General features: G+C 34.9%; 1 long non-coding RNA gene across 2 annotated transcripts; it reads right to left on the bottom strand.

Moving 5' to 3' along the window:
* Positions 1–7,413: 7,413 nt before the first annotated feature.
* LOC145070132 (uncharacterized) lies at positions 7,414–8,814 on the bottom strand. 2 transcript variants are annotated; one of them, XR_013689837.1, is made up of 4 exons: positions 8,452–8,814; positions 8,226–8,312; positions 7,782–7,860; positions 7,414–7,649 (listed from the first exon to the last, which is right to left on the bottom strand). It is a non-coding gene; the product is annotated as an uncharacterized LOC145070132 (long non-coding RNA). The 2 variants fall into 2 exon arrangements; XR_013689838.1 differs by having other exon boundaries at positions 7,782–8,050.
* Between the last annotated feature and the right edge of the window lie 12,002 nt (positions 8,815–20,816).

Raw genomic sequence — 20,816 nt, forward strand, 5'->3', positions numbered from 1 at the left:
TCGGGGGGTTTCGGGGCTAGAGAGAGAGGTTCTAGAGAGAGAGAGAGAGTAAAGAGAAGAAAGAATGGGAAAGGTGTGAAGAAAATGAGGGTAGAAGGGGTTGTATTTATTGGGTGAAATATAGCTGAAACTGGTGCCACATGTCACCATCTAGTGGCAAGCCTTGGGGAGAAAGCAATGGTCAAGATTGTGCCACGTCACCCCTTTTGCAGCAACACTCTGCCGACTTCTAAACCCCGTAACTTTCGCATACAAGCTCTGTTTTCGACGTTCTTTATATCCACGCGTAGGTAAAAATAAGATCTACAACTTTCATTCTCACTTCGTCGGCTAATTCTCGACCGATCTTAAATTTAACAGTACAATGAGATTATACTGTTAAATGTCCGCGTAAAATTCATAACTTCTACATACGAACTCCGTTTTCGTCTGTTTTTTTACCGTTGAGTTCCTATTAATGAGATATTCAATTCTCATTTTGGTCGCGTAGGCCAGAAATCGCTCAATCTAAAATTCGAGTTTCGGGGCGTGCACTGCTATGCTAAATCTTAGAAAATTCATAACTTCGTCATACAAAGTCAGATTTGGGCATTCTTTTTTTTTTGTATGTTCTCGGTTTAACGTATACTACAAATTTTGTTTAGATCACTAAGGCTAAAAAATACTTTATCAAAAATTCACTATTTACGTCTCCTGGTGCCGTGCCGATTTCGCTAGGGATGAGCATCGGAAGCTGGTACCTGCTTTCGGAAGTGGAACCGCCTCGGAACTGCCTTAGGCGGTTCCGGTTCCGGTTTCTAAAGTCTAGGAACTGCTTTAAGCAGTTCCGGTTCCAATTCTTATTTTTACGAAACCGATACCCGCTGGATATCCGCCGGTTCCGGTTCCAATACCGGGTACCCGGAACCGGCGGTTAACCGGAACTGGTACCGACAGGTACCCGCCTTTTTCTAAAAAAATATATATTTAATTATTTATATATTGATGATTTTTTGTTTAAAAATGAAAATAACTATTAATTCGTTTTTAGGGTTTTGTGATTTATTCTTCCAGAAAAACGCCGACACCAATTCTTCCCTTCACTGCTTCACTCTCGTCTTCTACTCGTCACTCTCGTTGTCTCGCATATCGGAGTATCATACCTGTCGTCTTCGTCGACTGTGGGTGGAGTGTTGTTGCCACCAGACATGGTGGCAGCAAGAGGAGTGTCGATTGGAATGAAGAGCGAGAGGGAGAGGGAAAGCAGTAGCAGCAGGCGACAGAAGTAGGTGGTAGAGAAGGTAGCTATTTATTTCATCCCATTTTTTAAACTTTTATGTTTCTGTTCATGTCACTCGTCACTCTTGCATATCAGAGTATCATACCACAACGATTACAAGTATGTGAAGCTCCATTTGAGTTCAATTGCCATTCATCTCGTCAAATCGTAACCCATGCTGTTCAATCGCCACTCATCTTTGTTCAGTGAGTCGCTTCTTTTCAATTGTAGACCATTCCCGCTCAATCGAAGGTTCAATATGTGACAACAAGTCTTTATCAGGTTTGATTCTTACTGTTATGTAAATGTGAAGTTAATTTTGTAGATTCTTTAAATTCTGCTATATAATATGTAAATATGTGAAGTTTTACTCTGCTACTTGAAATTTCGAGTATTGAATTCGTAATTGTTTTTATATATCGATTGTAGTTATGTAATATGTAAATATGTTCATTGATCCTTCATCCTTGGTTATGTTCTATAGGACATTGACTGATCCGGTTGCACTGATTAAGTGTTTCAAATCTATCAAGAATCATGCCTTCACAACTTGTAATTACCCTAGAAGACAACCTTACTCCAAATCTTCAGGCTAAGTAGCTAAGGTGAGTAATTCTCTCATTGTTTCTCATTTATGATTCTGTAAAAAACTTATTCTTGGTCTAATCATGTGTATGTATATGTTTATCTTCTGAAAGTTCTCTGCCAGTACCCACAATTTTGGGTTTTCTTTTTTTAGATCTGGTACTGGATGAGAATGGGACAATTTCGATGCAAGAATAAAAAATACTTCAAATTGTTCTTTTAGATTTGGCTAAGATCAGGTAACACCAATTTAAGGGTCTTATTATTTCCATAAGTTTGCTCAATATTTGTCCAATTTATGACGTTTCTTGATAGTTTCTTGATATTTGACATGTTTATTTGAACAAGTTCTAATGGAATCTCATCTTCCTGGTCTTCATCTATGGTATTGGAACCTCACATCTTAGTTTTTGTTGACAAAATCTTTTTGGATTATTTCTTTTGTAGATGTAATTACAAGGTAGGATGTCCCACCACTTCAGAGAGATGCGTGAAGGTGTTGTTGTTGTTGTTGCCGCTGTTGTTGTTGATTTGCTGTTACTATTGTTGTTTTTTGCTGTTACTATTGCTATTTTTTGTTGTTACGATTGATGTTTTTGCTATTTTTATTGTTGCTGTTTTTGTTTTTATGAATTGTTTTTAATAGCTTGTTTTTAAAAGACCAATTTTTGTAAATGTTTTGGTTTTATATCTTGTTCTTTTATTATTTGTATAGATTAATTTACATAGTTTACATGGCATGCATATAGTAACAAGTTTTAATACTCAAGAAGCCGGGTACCCGGAACCGAAACCGATTCTGGCGGTTCCAAGAGCGGTTCCAATTTTCTAGGAACCGGTGTAGGCGTTTCCAGTTCCAATTCCAAAAACTAAAGAACCGCCGGTTTCGGTTCCGGCGAAAATAGGCGGGTACCCGGTTTTGCTCATCCCTAGATTTTGCCTTAAAACTTCGACAGGCCATAACTTCTTCGTTATAAGTCGGATTTTGGCGTTCTTTATATGTACGGAACCCTTGAGACATATTCTAAAACTTGGTTAAGATTAATCCTTCTAAATAAGCTTCCAATAAAAACTCATTTTTGACGCTCATTGTCTCTAAATTGGCTAGCCTAGATCTGCGGGCGTTACAAGAATAATTTCCTTATTCAAACTCTCCACGGTCAGTCATATGTTGGAAGTAGATATGAATCAAGACTGTCATGAATTGGGTTTGTAGATGTCTAAGATGTTAGACATAGCAAAAGTTGCTACAACATTCATGAGTGCTCATAAGTTCTGAGTATTGGATTCAACCCACGCTCACTTGTATCACTTCATGGAATTTATCTTGAGTGATCGTGAGACAGTAATATCATATAAGTCTTCAAACCTAGAGATATGAGTTGGTTGTGCACTGATTGTATGGAAACGCATCATTAACTCGATGTTATAAAACGTGCTTTTGTGTATGATTCAACAAGTAGTTAGTACAAGCATATGAGTTGAAGTTTATCTGTTCCTTTTAATCCTTGGAGGATTAAAAACGATATCTGGGCCCCTCGATGATTTTTTTGACCTATGTATCGGGCTCGGTCAGAACCAAATTGATTTGTTCAGTTTAGTTCTATGTCAAACAAATCTGAAATCTGGAAACAAACTGTTGGACAACAAGTACGACATTGTTCCATGTATTTGTCCAGATGATATCTAGAATAGAGGATTATATGATCACTTATCTTAAATGGCGCATCATCATCTTAGTTCCGCGAGACTTTGAAAGAGCTACGATTGCTCGTCGATTCCTGAAGTCATACCTGTAATTATAGTTACTAGACTTATCCAAGTGGGAGACTGTTGGATAAGGTGTCTAAGTCCATAACTATATTTGGTATGTACTTGACCCGATTTGGCATGGTCTATTTGGGTTGCATGGCCTTACAACAATTGGATAGACAAAATGAGAAAATGACACTTATGGTTTGTTAATATATTATAAGTTCTAATATATTAATAATATTATTTAATTAGTATTGATCAAGAATTAATGTGGAATTAATTTTGTGATCAAAAGGAGACTAATTAAATATATGGGGATTGATTTGTAAATCATTCATTCTTGTATAGTGTGCTTATGATTCATGATTCACTAGATTGGGCTAGGACCCATTGGGTGCACCATGGATGCTCCATGTAGGTTATAACCCATGGATCATGGGGGAAATGAAAAGCTATGGACATTAGGGTTTACATGGTGTAACCCTACATGTGGCACACTATATAAAGAGCCCCATAGCTAGCAAAATCGGCGACTAATAGAAGACAATGAGGGCTAGCTGATTTTTGAGTGAAAGTGTTCTCTTCTCGAGTTATTCCAAGAGTTGTGGTGTTGTGTGAGACATTTTAGGCATCACATTTGGGGTGCTAGGCTCACAAGGTCTTAAGAATCCAAGCTACTAGAAAGGTATGTCATTCTACTAGTTTTTGTATTACAAGTTCCCCATGACATGCTAGTTAGGATGAAAACCTTGGAAAATTCTTATTTGCATGAATATTAGAGAAAACATAGATCCAAGGTTTCTAGGGTTGCATGTACACCATAGGAGTGATAGAATGCTCAAAACCCTTCAGTTATAACATGTTGACCATTTCCTCCAATTGGTGTTTTAACACCATTGTGACATTGTAAATCCTCAGTTATTATAGGTAAATTTCCTTCTTATTTTAAAAAAGCCTTTAAATTTGTGAAGTTTGTTCATACGCGAGGCATAGGATAGTTCCATACACAACGCGTAGGAGGGAATCAATTATCGGGGATTAAATGATCTACGCAAGGCGTAGATCAAGCTATGTAGCGTGTAGCGGCCCATGACCAAAACCCTAATCTTGTGGGTTTGAGCCTTATTTAAAGACTTTAAATCCTTTGAGGCTCTTCCATCATCAACCTCCATCCTCCTAAACGGACCCTTTGAAACCCTAATCCTCATTGGCATGTTTTTGAGATTTAAGAGTGTATGGTGTTCACTTTTGAAGGAAGAAGAAGGCGGTGGAATTGCTTGGAAGCTCAAATCAGCCTTGGATCCAGAAGTGTCATTTCCTTAACCATCTCCAAGAGGTATAAAGTTCCCACCTTGATGTGTTCTTGTGCTAGATCTAGTTTTGCTTTAGGTATTCATGTTTTTTCTCCATATCCATGGTGTATATGAGTATGAGCTACTCCAGACCATTAGAGTGTCATTTCCAGACGTTTTTAGGATTGATAAGTCATAAAAATAGGAGCTTGATCACTCTCATTCAACCATACATGAGTTATGGAGCATTGGGTGACTTTTTGAGCTTAGGTTATGATTTTGTGCCCTTGGTATGCATGCAAATTGATAAAGTCAGAGATATTATTCATTGAGACGTCCATCTAGTTAAGATCTGGAAGTTTGGTGGTTAAACCTTATATATTAAGAACTTAATGATTAAGTTTGACTTTAGGTCAAATGGAGTAAACTGAGTTGTAGATTGAGGCTTGGTCCCTGTTTGTTGTATATGTGACCTATAGATCCGGTACTTGGAGCAGTGTTCATTTCAGCTATCTTCTAGACTTTGATGTGAGTTTTCCTCACTATACTCATGGATTGAAGGCACAAATGTCGATCTACTAGGTTGTATTATGTATCATTGTGTATAGGATGTTTCTATGCTGTAGTGATCTGTTAGATTGGTATCTGTACGATTACCTATACTTGTTGGTTATTGTTATCTGTTGCATATGTTGACATAGTGTAGCTGGGTTGATGCTTTTCTACTCTATGTTGTAATCCAACAAACCCGGGGCAATCCAATCCGATGACTGTGAGTCGGGGCAATCCTATCCAGTGATTGTGGGTCTGGGGAAATCATGTCCGATGATTGTGGACCCGTGGGTAATCCAGTCCGTTGACTATGTGCCCACTATGCATGCTTGTATATGTTTTGTTGTGTGGGGTATTTAGGGGAACTCACTAAGATTTGACTTACAGTTTGGTTTTGTGGTTTGAGGTGTATCAGATGATCGGGGCAAGGTGAAACCATCATTGTACACATCATCCTTGGATTTATGATTGAGAGATTTTATTGGATAATCTGATTTTATGACTATGTTTGGAAACAATTTTTTATATGACTTGTGGTTTATGAAGATAGTTTTTGAAAAATGAAATTTTTTATCATGATTTTTGCGATGTTTGATAGAATGGGATGCACACTTGTGTAATTCCAGACTCACACTTGTTTTGTGTATTGATGATATGATAGAACTGCATGTTAGTTTGTAGGCTAGGGATCTTCAGGAATTGCATGATAGAATTGTCAGTTTTATGATGTCTGATATCCTAGGAGAATTTCTTGATATACTATACGGAACTGACATTATTATTGTGGTTACTTACTAGTACAAAAATGAGTTATAGTCACACCAAAAAAAGTGTGACCATATACCTATAGCCACACCTTTTTTTTTTCATCGAAAGTGTCACCGAAGGTCGTGCCATTTTAGGCATCATACGACCACTTTCAAATTTAGTGGCTGTATCATATGAAAAACTGTGACCGTAACATAAAAATGTGGCTGTAGGGTAGAGATTTTTGTTGTTGTAATCAATCTTTTTATCCAATATTGTGTCCATAAGCCCTTTCTAGTCACACATTTTATTTATTTTAGTGACTGTATTTCTCTGAATGTCTCATGAGTTTTTTTTAATGTGACGTTTTGTTAATAATTTGTCACACAAAAAATTGTTTATTATGACTATTGACTATCTTTTAGAGACAGACAATTAACCGAAGCATGACCATCTTCATCTAATGGCTACATATTTTTTTTTTTCACTGTGGCGTTTTGATAATATTTTGTCACAAAAAAATTGTTTATTATGACTGTTGTCTATCGTTTAGAGACACAATTAAGTGAAACATGACCAAAAGTATTTTAAAGTCACGTAATCTTCCTTAACTATGGTTATCCTATAACTTACAGCCACATACATATTATTTATCGTGATCGTTACTATCATTCATATATAAAAATTGTAAGTGTGACTATTTTATATCTTTTCGACATAGAAAATCAATTAAAATGTGATTGTAATTGATTTATAGACACAAAAATGTATGTATATTAACTTGATGGCTACAACAATTTGGTTTAAGTATGACCTATTTTATCAATTGGACACTCAAAAATTGTTAAGTGTGACTATTGTTTGTATTATAGACACATACAACTACTTCAACCATAGTTGTAAATATCTGATAGTCACATGATCTTTTCATAGTTGTGACTACTATAGAACCTATAGTTACATAAAGGTACAAATACGTGACAGATTATTTTGATTTTAACACACTAGCTTATGTATATCTAAAACATGACCATAAAATAACTGTATACACACTAGCTTATGATAATCATCCGTATTGTTTAGTATTTAACAACACAAATTCATAATAGCCATAAGATTTATTATCCTTTGGACACCAATAGTTTTTCTATGTGCTTATTGATTATAATTTAGACGTCTTGAACCAATAAAATCATAGCTATCGATGTATTGACACACAATCCATAAAATATAACTAGTCGTATACAAAATACAAATCGAATGTACATATCGCTTACAAGATACGACCAAAAAAATAATCAGTTTAAATAAATAAATAAATAAATAAATAAATAAATAAATAAAAACTAAGTTACTAGTCAATACAAAAATAACAATAACAATAAAAATAAAGCATTCAACGGTTCTTGAATCAGTCCAACAATACTTGTTTGGCAAATTAGCAAAACCTAAATTAGGATCTGCATCAGGTTCACAAAAAGAATAACATAACAATTCTATTGTTTAATAAACCAGCAAATATGCTAGATAAAGCATAAAAACCAAAAAAAAAAAAAAATACTAATTAACAGCCGTATTGAATTGAAGATTACCGTGAGGATCACTTGCTCATTAATGTTTCCTGTTGATGAGTGACTTGTATAAATCTGTTTACCTGATGGATTGTATGAACTTAACATTTCAAAAAAATAAAATTACTTAATTGTATGCAAAAAGAAAATAAGAAACATTATATGTTTAACAGTTCTAGCAAAGTACATATAAGTTCATCAGCATTCTATCAGGATACTCTTCTACTCTTCTGTGATCTTTTATATTACAAGTGTTACCAAGACAACATATGAATCTTCTATTCGTCAATCTACAAGACAAATATAGTCACTAATGTAGCAAATCAATGAGTAAAACAATATCATATTATAATCAGAGATCCATGACACTTCTAATATACATAAAATTTCAACTACAAGGAAAAATAATAAAAAAATCGATTAAAGAAACAAAGCACCATTAAACAGGGATGAGAGGAAGAATACCTGAGTGAGGCAAGAGATGAGTGCAAAGGCGTTCAAGATAAGAGATTACATCCAAGAATGCTAGATCATAATTGCACGCGACATGAGCTAGAGATTGAGAATCACAACCAATAAGAGTTGTGTTGGATTGGGCACAGAGTTAAAAACGTGGTGATGATTAACAGATCTAGAGATTGAGAATCACAAATTAAGTGAATTAAAAGTAGTCAGAATCTCAGAGACATACCAATCATAGAGATGCAAGAGACGAAGATCATTTGAAACGTAGACTTTAGATATGACTGGTGGCATCTACACAGATGGTGGAGGTTGTTCACTGGTGGTTTGTTGGAGGTGCGTCGTGGTGGTTGTACGTCGCGGTCGTAAACGTGATATAGAAGGAGAGCGTAAATACGACGATGACAGGTCTGTAGTTCGCTGGATCGTTGTCGGAATTGATGAAGATCGTCATGGGGTTGATCTCGAAGTTACAATGTGTTGGATGGTTCCTACACTATGAAGAAAAGAAGATGAAGCAGATAGGTGGGAGGCTTGAAGCCTTGACGTATTAATCAGGTGTCGATTTAGAAGGGGGAAAACCTAGCTAGGTCAAAATTGGGTGGGGGAGAACTCAAATTTTTTGACCACGATGGAGGGAACTTTAAAGTAGAGGTGGCAAAAATTGACACGACACGAAACCCGACACGAAATAAACGGGTTTGGGTAAGATATTTCAACCCGTTTAAATAAACGGGTTGAGACGACACGACACGAAAATTAAACGGGTAAGGTTAGGGTTGAGAATTTCAACTCGAATATGACTCGAAAACGACCCGTTTATTTATATGCAAGTTTTTTTGAATTATTTAAATAAACTAGAAAGATAGAAAACCAAAACCATAAGTAAAAGAAAATCTTCGAATTGAGTCATTTTGTAATGTTTAATTGACTTAGCCGTCTAGATCAAGACTTAATTTCAATTTTTTCATTCTTTCCCAAACTACCCAGTCTTTTTCACCACTCTCACATCCTCACGACCTTGTCATCCGCCTCCCCAACTCCTATTCTTTTAATTTTGTCATCTAAACTTGCTATGAATTTATCTATTCTGCCTCCAAACTATTAGGTTCTCCTTTCCGCCTACCCAACTCATACTCATTCAACATGCTCAATATTTTAACCTCACATAACACGACATATTTCAAGGTATAACCCTAACCCGAAACCCGACACGAACTCGACACGAAAATAAACGGGTTGACACGACACAACACGTTAATTAAATGGGTCGGGTTAGGGTCAAACACTTTCAACCCGTTTAGTGTTTCGACACGACACAAACCCGACACGACACGACACGATTGCCACCTCTACTTTAAAGTAAACTGAAATCTTAATATTTTTTCTTGTGTAAAATTAATATTGTCATTGCTATTTGATTGATTTTAATAATTTATTAACATTACTATTATAGTTATAATTTTAATAATAAAAACTAATAGTATAATATTCTTTTTTTTTTAATAAAAACCTCATAATATTTTAATTGTTATTATACAATGAGTGAGATGGCAAGCCTTTTTTAATGGTAAAACTAATTCTTTTAATAATTAAAAATATTATGATAATTATTACTATTTATTATCTTTATTATTATTAATTTTCAAAATTATTATGATAATAATTATTATTTACTACATATGTGTATGTATGTGTGTGTATGGAAGTCATGCATCAAATTCATATGTATTAAACCTCAAGCCATGAGTAATATGTCATAAGACATTAGCCTTAAGTCATAAGTTATATGCTATAAGCCACAAGCCTTAAGCCCGCAACCAGTGGCGGAGTGGCACAAGCAACAAATAGTGGTGGCGCCAAAAAAAATAATAGTGGCACTCATATTTCGAAGACGTTGCACCTAATATATAAAAAAACAGTATGGGGATGAATTGGAGTAATGGCTCGGGATCCCTCGGGCATTACATAAGTCCGTTACTGCCCTCAACCTCGAACCATAAACCCTAAACCTTAAAACATTAAGCTCTCAGCATAAGCATTAAGCCATAAGTCATAAGCTCTAACCTTAACCCATTAGCCATAATAATAATAAAAAAAAATGATATAATCCATAAGCTCTAGACCTTACCTTTAAGCCATAAGTCATAAGCTCTAGACTTAAGCTTAAATCCCTACTCCATAAGCCATAAGTCATAAATCATAAGCCATACTCCATAAGCCACAAACCATAAGCAACAAGCCATAAGTAATAGTTCATAAACCTTAAGCTTTAATCCATAAGACATATGACATAACCATAATCCCAAACCATTGTGACTTAAACCATAAGCCCTAACCCCTAAGCTCTAAGCCTTAAACCATAAACCGCAAGCCATACTCCCTAAGCCTAAAGATATACACTCTAAGCATATAGCATATAGAGTAAGCAATATTATATAATCCAAAAGTGATAAACAATAAGCCTTAAGTCCTAAACATAAACCATAAGCCCTAAGCATTGTTCTCCCCTTTTAGCAAACATTGTTAACAATAAGACGTTAAGTATTGCAAAATGATCAAATTACCATTATTTAGTTTCTAGTTATTTTGCCTTTTTGTTGTTATTTTTTTAAATACTAAACTACATGGACCATTTTGTACAATCTTTAAAATCTATAGAGAACCTAATAATATATTTCATCATATCACCCGGTACATACGAACACCTCCGCCTTTTATCACAATCATCACCACTTCTTACATCTTTGTCGCCATCACTGCCATCACTATCACCACCACCACTACCCTATCACAACCCCCACCTCCACCTCCACCCCCAACCCCATAAACACACACACACACACACACACACCCGACATCACTACCACAATCACCGACCTACCATCACTATCACCACTACCACTACCTTATCACCACCACCACCGCCGCCGCCATCACCACCACTGCCACAATTGCCGTCACCGCTACCATTTTCTAAAAATGAAATCCAATAGAAAAATACACATCTAAACATGTTTTCTAATTTTTTTTAAAAATGATAATGAAAAATGAATAAATTTTAACCAAACGCGTTTTCTAAATTTTCTAATAAAAACTTAAAACAGAAAACAAAAAAACAAAAAATAAAAACTGTTTTTCCATAAATTTATAGTTTCAATTTCCCCTAAAATAACTTATTCCCTCTTAATATGAAAATTTTCATTTCCCAAAAATAAATTTATATTTACCTCCTTTTAAAAAAGTTTATTTCCCACAAATAAATTTATATTTCCCTCCATAATACAAATTTTATTTTCTCTAAATTTACTCTCCAAAATATATACCCAAAAGTAAGTTAGAAATCCCTCCGTTAGCATCACGTTTAGTCTTTTTGTGCACTCAATGTCCTCCGTTAAAATAGTAGCTCACCTTCCATTGCCATCTAGTTCATTTTTTGTGCATCAACCGCTCAATCCCTCTGTCCAATTTTTTTTTCTTAAATTGTGACCATAAAATATTTATAGCCATACATTTTTTTTTATATTTAAATTGTGACCATGAATTACTTATAGTCTAATATGTTGCCTTTTATCATTAATATTGTTTACTTTTTAACACACATAATCAATGAAATTGTGACCATGCACTAGTAATAGTCATACATTCATTTTGTTTTAGCATGACAATTATTTACATTTAGACACACAGAAAAAACTTAAACTGTGGCGATAAAATACATATAACCGTACGTTTCTTTATCTTATAACGTGATCATAAATTAGTTAAATTCACATGTTTTTCCTTTTATCATTAGTATTATTTACTTTTTGACACATATAAGTAATTAGATTGTGACCACAAACTACTAATAGTCATATGTTTTTGTTTTAGCATGTCCATTGTTTACCTTTAGACACACATAAAACTTAAAGCACCACCGTAAAATATTTATACTTACAAGTTTTGTTTCTTTTTCTACGTGGTTTATAAACACTACCATTTGATCACACAAAGTAATTTATGTGGCTATATTTATTATCTTTTAGCCACATCAAATTCATGTGGCTAATTCAACTCTATGATTTGGACACATAAACAATTGTTTCATGTGAACATATATGTATCTATTGTGTCATATAAAAACAATCATAAAAATATCCAAAATATCAAACAAATACCATGACAGTTGGTTACATTTTTCCATAGTTTTTTACCGTGGCTAGTAAATGTCACATTTTTTTCTTAAAGTGTGGCTAAATGTTTTGACATATTATACAATTGTCACATGAATCAATAAAATGTGTAGCTAAATCTAGGCTAAAATTTGATTAGCGACATTTAGCCACTGAAATAATTATATGTGTGGCAGGGCTGTTTCAACACACATGTGCATCATAGTTTTACATAACTAAGATTTTATAGCCTATGAATGTTTGATTTAGCCTTATTTCTTGTCTGGTTGTGCATTTAAGGTAGAATCAACTATTTGACTGTCTATCAAATCCATAGTTATATATGATTAGCATACACGAGCGGCTGCAGGTTTAGTGGAAGTTTCATGAGTGAGTGTGGTTTGGAGAAAGTTGGCATAATGAATGATTAGCCACTCTCGAGAGATTAAGTATATGATGTATGTGTATCCTAGTTACTGGGCTTTGTCGCCAAGCGGTCCGTGATGATCCTTTGTGGAAAATATAGGTAGGCGTGGAAGGTAGTATGAGTCTGTACTACTGGAAGCATAGCACCCGCATATGTGTCAAGGAAGTCACGAACCCCAAGGATTTACTGATCCTGTAATGATGTTAAAACATCCCAAAAATACGGTCCATAATTTTCATTTTAAATCATTAATAAAAACCATAAATATCATTCATCATATAAAAGTCATAAATTGTGTATCTCAAAAATATCATAACATCTGTCGATATATCATAATCATATGTCAAAACATCAGAGTGAATCCTCCCATGCTAAAAGCAGTGGTGTGTGTCATGTAGTCCTGTTGAGCTCTTCCCCTTACTAGCGGAAGTACCTGAAACTAAAACTAAAAACTGTAAGCACGAAGCTTAGTGAGTCTCCCCAAACTACCACATACCATACACATAAACAAATATAACATACATTGGGCCCCGCTCAGCTACATCGGGGACTGCCCGACATTGAGCAAAACTCAGCATACATACTAGCATATCTACTAATACACATAGCATGAGCATAACCGCCTAATCATAAACATATAAACGTTCCTTGGTCCTCGCCCGACATCAGACTGAAATCCGAAAAGCATACAAACATTCCTCAGGGACCGCCCGACATCGGACCGTGGTCCGGAAATATAAAGATGCAAACACATACAAGAATCATAAAGACATCAGACATACTAACATTCTTTGGGTACCACCCCGACATCAGGTCGAGACTCGGAAAACATATAATCCTACATCGGGCCTCGCCCGGCATCGGACCTTAGTCTGGAACATACTAACATACATAAACTGGCTGGACTTGGTCCCTTCGACTTGTTCCTACAGGAGTAAAACTCACCTCACAAAGCTGGCTGCTAAAACTCTCGGTAAGGAATCTCTATCGGCTGCTCCCGCAACTCCTCGACTATCATTACCAAATAACACTTAGTCAAAATCCCAACAATTCTTCTTAGGGTAAAATGACTATTTTACCCCTGATCTAAATGGACCCATGACCTAGGCCCAAATCCATCAAGCCTACTGATGGCCCACTTATGGCTCAAATTTCTAGATTGGGTCCAACTTCCCAAATGGGCCTTGCCTCAAATCCAATATACAATAATGTCCATTATCAGCTCAAAAGAATAATCCACTAAGTCCCATAATCAACTAGTCCAAGGAAATAGCCCAAAAAGGCCCACTGTCGCAACAAATGTTGGGCGTTCCTGCTTGGTTCAGATCGCGAGCCCCAGTGGGAACGCAACGTGTTCCTAGGACCTACGCAGGGCGTTCACGTCCAACTTTCAAAAACGGGCCATTAAGAACTTAATGCCTAAGCCATGCTATCCAATCACAGATCCAAGCTATCTAGGACCTCCAGAGTCATAAATGTTGGATTAGTGTCTAAGTCCATAACTATTTTGGTATGTACTTGACCCGATTATGAGCATGGTCCTTTTGGGTTGCCTTCACCATAGCAATATGTAGGATGAATTAAGGAGAGAGAGGTTTAAATATGATTCATTAATATATTATGAGAATAATATATTAAAGGAGAAATCATATTGTTTAATTAATATTAGTCAAGAATTAACTGATAATTAATTTTGTGGCTAAAAGAGATTAATTAAATTTAGGGGACTGGACTGCAATTATTGGATAATTGAGTTATTGGGCTAAGGAATGCTAAAGGTACAAGGGGTGAACGAAATTATGATGGGAGCCCATCATATTTTCGTCCATGGCCTTATCCAGAAGGTTCCATGGGCTGCTTAGAGTTTAAACTGTCCATTAGGGTTTTGACTGAAACCCTAGCAGCCCACACAAGTATATAAAGGACCCCTTAGGCCCCAAAAACGTGGACAACTGATTCTCTAGGGTTTTTAGTCGTTTTTGGGTAGCCTCTCTTCTTCTCCTCTTCATCCAAGTTGTATATGGTGTTTGTGACTCCATTAGAGGTGCAACACTTGAGGCACTAAGCTTTTGAAGCCAATCCAAGCAAGGAATTGATTGTTATTGCTATATAACAATCAAAGGTAGTTCTATATACCCTAATTAAGTTTATAATATGTTAGATCTAAGTTTATTAGTCTTGGATTCAAAGCATGTACAATAGAGAAACCTAGATCCAAGCATTAGGGTTTGTATGAGCACATATGATTGTTCTTATGCATAAAACCCATCAGTGGTATCAGAGCCTTGATTGGTTTCAGTTGTATTTGATGCTTATCTGTTTTTTTTACTGAAAAATGAATTTTTAGCCTCTGCCCGACCTGACTCGGCGAGTCAGTGGATGAACTCGGCGAGTCTGTCTGACTCTGCGAGTCCAGTCCCTGACTCGGCGAGTCCAGGGGTCAGACAGAGGGAATTTCGGGATTTAACTGCTGTTTTGACTTGGACTTGATGCTTAATTTGTTTTATGAAGTTAAAATCCGAATTTTATCTTAATTAAGTGTTTATCCATGCCAAAACAATAGATAATTTCAAATCTTTTAAATATTGGTTGTTTATGTGATAAATATGGATTATTTAAAGTTATTTGGTAATTATCTAATGACTATAATTAAGATTAGGTCAAATATAGATAATTATGAAATTAATTGTTTAATTTGAATTATTTGTTGTTTGATCCCTAATGTTTTGAAATGTTTCAAAACTTGCCCTCAAGTTTTGGAATTTAAAATTTGACTAAAAGTTTAATTTTGAAATGTTAACTTCTAAAACCCTAGTAATTCACTACTAGAAAAAAGGCCTTTTACGACGCTCATTGCGCATCGTAAAATGCTCAGATGACGCGCAAATGCGTGTCAAGGAAGGCCCTGTCATAAAGAGAGACGACGCACTTTTGCGCGTCGTCTATAGACGACGCGCATTTACGACGCGCATTTATGACGCGCATTTACAACGTGCGGTTATGACACGCAATGCGTATCAAGGAAGGCCCTGTCATAAAGGAAGACGACACGCATTTGCGTGTCGTAACCTTACAACGCGCGTGTTTATGACACGCAATGTGTATCAAGGAAGCCGCTGTCAAGAAAGGCCATGTCATAAATGAAGATGACACACATTTTTGCGTATCATAATTTTAAATGTTTAAAAAAATATTATTTATAGATTTGCTTATTTTCAAATTAAATTTGTGTTTAATGTTTAATAATAGATAATAAAATATCATATACAAAAATAGAATCCATTGCATAAATTTATTGTCATACAAATAATCGTTCCATATGTAAACAAATGTATACCAAAAACATCATGTCAAAAAATTGTAATACATTTATATTAAGGGGATCTAATTATACATTGTTATTAAGAGGTTTTCCCTAACTATATAACATAATACTAAATTGCTATTAAGGGACACCTTATGCAATGTAATGCTATACAAACTAAAAAGATATACACAAAGATGATAAACATCAAATTCCAACTAAGTAGAGTTGAATCTTGCCTTTCATACTTCTTTAAGACTAATATTGAACCCCTGCTCCGATAATTCTTGTGACTTGATCAAATAAAAGTTAAAAAAATAATATGTTAATACAATTATTAGAAGAATCAAACTTGGAATGTTAGTTGTAAAAGACGAAATTACCCTTTTCTCCATCCAAAGAATTTGGGATTTGGAATAAATACACTACAATATGAATTACCTAATATCAACAATGACAAACACAATGAGAAGAATACCCGCATACAAATGGTAAATATTATCTGTAAAGCTATCAACAATGATAATCACAATGACAATCTTTGATCATATAAACTAGAGAGTATATCATCACAATTCCATCTAACACCACCCATTAGAACACGTAAAGCTACTCAACCAACATATCATGTCATGTAATGTATTTTTTGTCAGTATATCTTCACATAGAAAACAAAAGTGAAATAAATAAAAATAACAACCTTCTCATTTACTGAAAATGGATATTGTTCACATATATGGGAGCCATTTTCAGAATTACCATCCCCATTTACCTGAAATCATTCATGCCATTTTAACTCAAATAATTTATTTATAGTAAAAAAAATAAATATTTATAATTATAGTGTTTTGATTATATAATATATACCCATCTGTCACTGACTCCTCATTCGTCATAAGAATGAACAAATATTTTAATTAATTACCTTGAAATGATAATAATATAAATACTATAACACCATGGCATGGTATATTTGAATAATACCTAGTGTAGCATCCAAGATAAGACGTTGACTTGTTGCTTGAGCAGATTTTGCAGTGTATGCTTTAAGGGCATCATCCCACCGTTGCAGCTTTTCATACCTTGTATTTGGAAGCAACATAAACAATTAATATTTTGAGAAAATAAGACAATGTAAATGATTTTAGGGTCCTAGAAATATACCATGATTCCTTCAGTTGTAAATCCAAACAACATCCCATATATAGTTATATACTTAAGAGAGTGAAAAAAGGAAAGTGAGCTAGTTTCTATATATGCTTACCCTCCAAAAAGATAGAAGTGAAAGTATCCAAAAGAAAGCACTTATCCACCTTGATTCCTTATATGCAATCCACACCTGATCAAAAGAAGCAATCAAACATTATTGTTATAACAAAAGTCGAAAAATCTCCTTTTCACTATAGTTGGAAAGTATATAATAAACAAAGACTTACTGCTACAATGACAATACAAAAATAGAAATCGGTTGTTGTTGCTATCATGCACCTGTGAGCATTTACAACAATGTATGAGCATTTACTATTACATTTTTTTACATAAATTAAATAAAAGGGAAATTTTAAATGGTACCTTGATAATACATTGGCATTGAATGTAGATCCATCAACGATAAGCACATAAATAAAAGTTCCCAGCATCAAGTAGCCTAGTGCAGAAATGATTATTTTTGCAATTAAAACAAAATGTCCCCTTTTGTATCCCATGGCATCCCTATATAAGCCAAATATATAATAAAATTACAAGCATTTTAGCAAACATTTTTACTTGATTTTAGTTTTTGTTATCGTTATTGGACATGTCCCTCAAAAGATATAATGGATCCTTTGATGATTCTTCTGGTGACAACTTAAAGAACTGCAGAGCCACGTATCATTTGTAATAGGGCTGTAGAAGGAATGAAAATTTACTTAAAACATGTTACACTTGTAATTAATAGTTATAATAATAATAATAAAGTTTAATTACCTTCCTGCAAAAAGTACAACAGGTATCAATACAGCTGCCTTGATCCAGCATGATTCCTTGTAGACTATCCAAGCCTAAAATTGCAAGTATATACACAACCACATATAACTCCATTTGATTCAACAAGTAAAAGAGAGAAGCATACATATGTATATATATATATATATATATATATATATATATATATATTAATCCAAATATTACTGTAAAGTCTGAATACAGAGGGATTTTTGTGGATAGAACAGATTCAGAGTTCAAATTGATGGAAAACAAAACAACAAACTTAGCCTTGTAATTTGTAACTGAAATGAACTTTCTTACCAGTATAACACCAAGATTTATGTAAAAGTTTATCAGTGTCATTACCAACCACCTGCAATTAATAGAAAAGTGATAAAGTAGAGAAGAAATTACATTTTCATGGATAAAGAAATTACAGTTATATAACTATGTATTCAATTTTCCAAAGGAAAACAAATCTCCAACATCTGTAATTTAAGCTCGTGACTTACCTTGAAGTTAGGTCAACACAGCCACCATATCAAAACATGCCAAAATGTACCACACAAGTCAGAAGACTCCTTGTACCTTATTAATCTCTTCTCCTGTTCACCATTAGACCACACAGCTTGCAATGAATTATCCTATAGCAAAGAGCATGACATGAGAGTCTTGAAGATGGGGTTTTAAGGAAAATTAATAAACAAATATCATTTCTTAAACTAAAAACAGAAACAGAAACAGAAAATGTCTCCTACTTGTATTTCATTTTGTCTCAGCAAAATCAATCACAAACAGTAAATGGCTTGATCAATTTGCATTCAGAACTAGTTCTTGCACTGGTTTGGGGGAAGAGGAAAGAATAACAAAACTGTTATACCTGAAAGTTTTGTGTTTTTAGATGTCTGACCTAGAACTAGTTCTTGCACTTGCAACGTCTGGATGCAAGCCATGATCGAATAAGGTAAGATGTTATACAAGTTCATGTTTCCTCACCATGATTGAGTGATGATGGTAATTTATAAAACAGAAGAGGAAAATCCATGCTTTAGGACCAAGAACACACACACACACACACACACATATATATATATATATATATATATATATATATATATATATATATATATATATATATCAGTTGCCCATACAACCATTTAAGGAAGTAACTAATTTTTTAGTGCTAGTGGAACTTGTATCCAATCCACGGGTGATAGCCCCTATAGACCAAGCGTTTTACATGAGTTCATGGACTAACTGTGACATAAATACATACAAGAAAAAGAAAGTTTTGGCTTACTTCTTAAACATTCAAATGAAAAAAAAACATTTCTTGTCAACAAACCTTTGAGACCAGTGTCTATAAGTAGCAAACATGAAAAACACCATAACTACTCTGTACAATGCAATTGTGGGGATACTGATACTTCCGGGTGCTTTCTTCTTCTTGTTTTGCTGTAACAAAGCTTGAGGTTTAATCCTCGCCATGAAGCCTATAAAGCTTTATTGTACAATATGGTAACGCTTGCTGCACAAAAAGAAAAAAAAAGCAACTAATAAACTCCCATCGACTGCAAAAGTACAAGTTAACAAAGTCTCCATCACATATACGTGTGTGGACTATAACCACCACAGGAGATGACCCAAACCAATATTCTTAAAACTCAATGATTCATGAGACTAAATGATATGCGATCTCAATAATTATCCCAGTCTGTATGTAGCAGATCTTTAGCAATCAGAAGACTAGATTCTTGCTTGCTTGATTGCTTGGAATACATGAACAAAAAGAATTTTACAATTTACCAAATAAAGAAGACGATCTTGAAATTAGCAAGACATATTCTGAAATCCTCCTAAGAGAGAGAAACTATGGTTTTGAACAGTTGAAAGAGTTGCAGACGATTGAAAAATCAAAGTCATGTTTGTGAACAACGTGAGCATCAAAACCCTAAAAGAACCAGAAAGGGTAGAACGAAAATCGAGCAAGAGCACAGGGGTACCTGAAGAGAAGAATGAAATCTTGTTCGAGCAAATGATGTTGGAGGGTTTCCGGATTACGATTCCGATGTAGTTTCTAAAAGAAAGCAGTCCTGCTTTCCAATTCCATATAGAAGTGCAGTGCTTCGGCCTTTGAGCGTAACAATCGTGTTTGGGCCCATGTTTCCAGAAATTCAAGTATCCGCTTTTGGGCTTTTATAATCTTTCATCAATACCGAAAGATGCTGAGAACAAATGAGAATTAGAAACAAACGAGAATCAAGATTTGCATTCTTAATACTGAGACTTGAGAGTATAATAGTGATTTAGGGCTTTTTCTGACAAGTTCAACATCGAGTGGGAGATATGGTGGTTCCAGTGGGTAGAAATAATTGAGCCTTGATCGATGTCAACGAACCGGGAAGAATCGGTGGCGGCGGTCGGAGTGCAAGGGAAAGAAGCAAGCAACAGTTGATGTAGGGAGGCGGAGGACGATCAGAGAAGATTTTTGTGGTCAAAGAACACACCCAGAGCTAAAGAGGGGAAACAAGGAAGGAAGGCGGGTTTTCTAATTTTTTTGATTTCCTTTTTCCCGCTGCTAGTTGCTGAAGAGCGCGTTTCTAAAATTATAAAGCGACATTTCTAGACGACACGTCTTTAACATAAGCGCCCTCCGTGTTTTTTGTGAGACACTAATTTTAGGGCACGCGAAAATGCGCGTTATAAATTCTTCAAATTTCTAAAGATCTGACATTATTTTT

This window comes from Lactuca serriola, chromosome 8, assembly GCF_051521515.1.
Source record: "Lactuca serriola cultivar US96UC23 chromosome 8, Lser_US96UC23_V15, whole genome shotgun sequence".
Classification (NCBI taxonomy): Eukaryota; Viridiplantae; Streptophyta; class Magnoliopsida; order Asterales; family Asteraceae; genus Lactuca; species Lactuca serriola.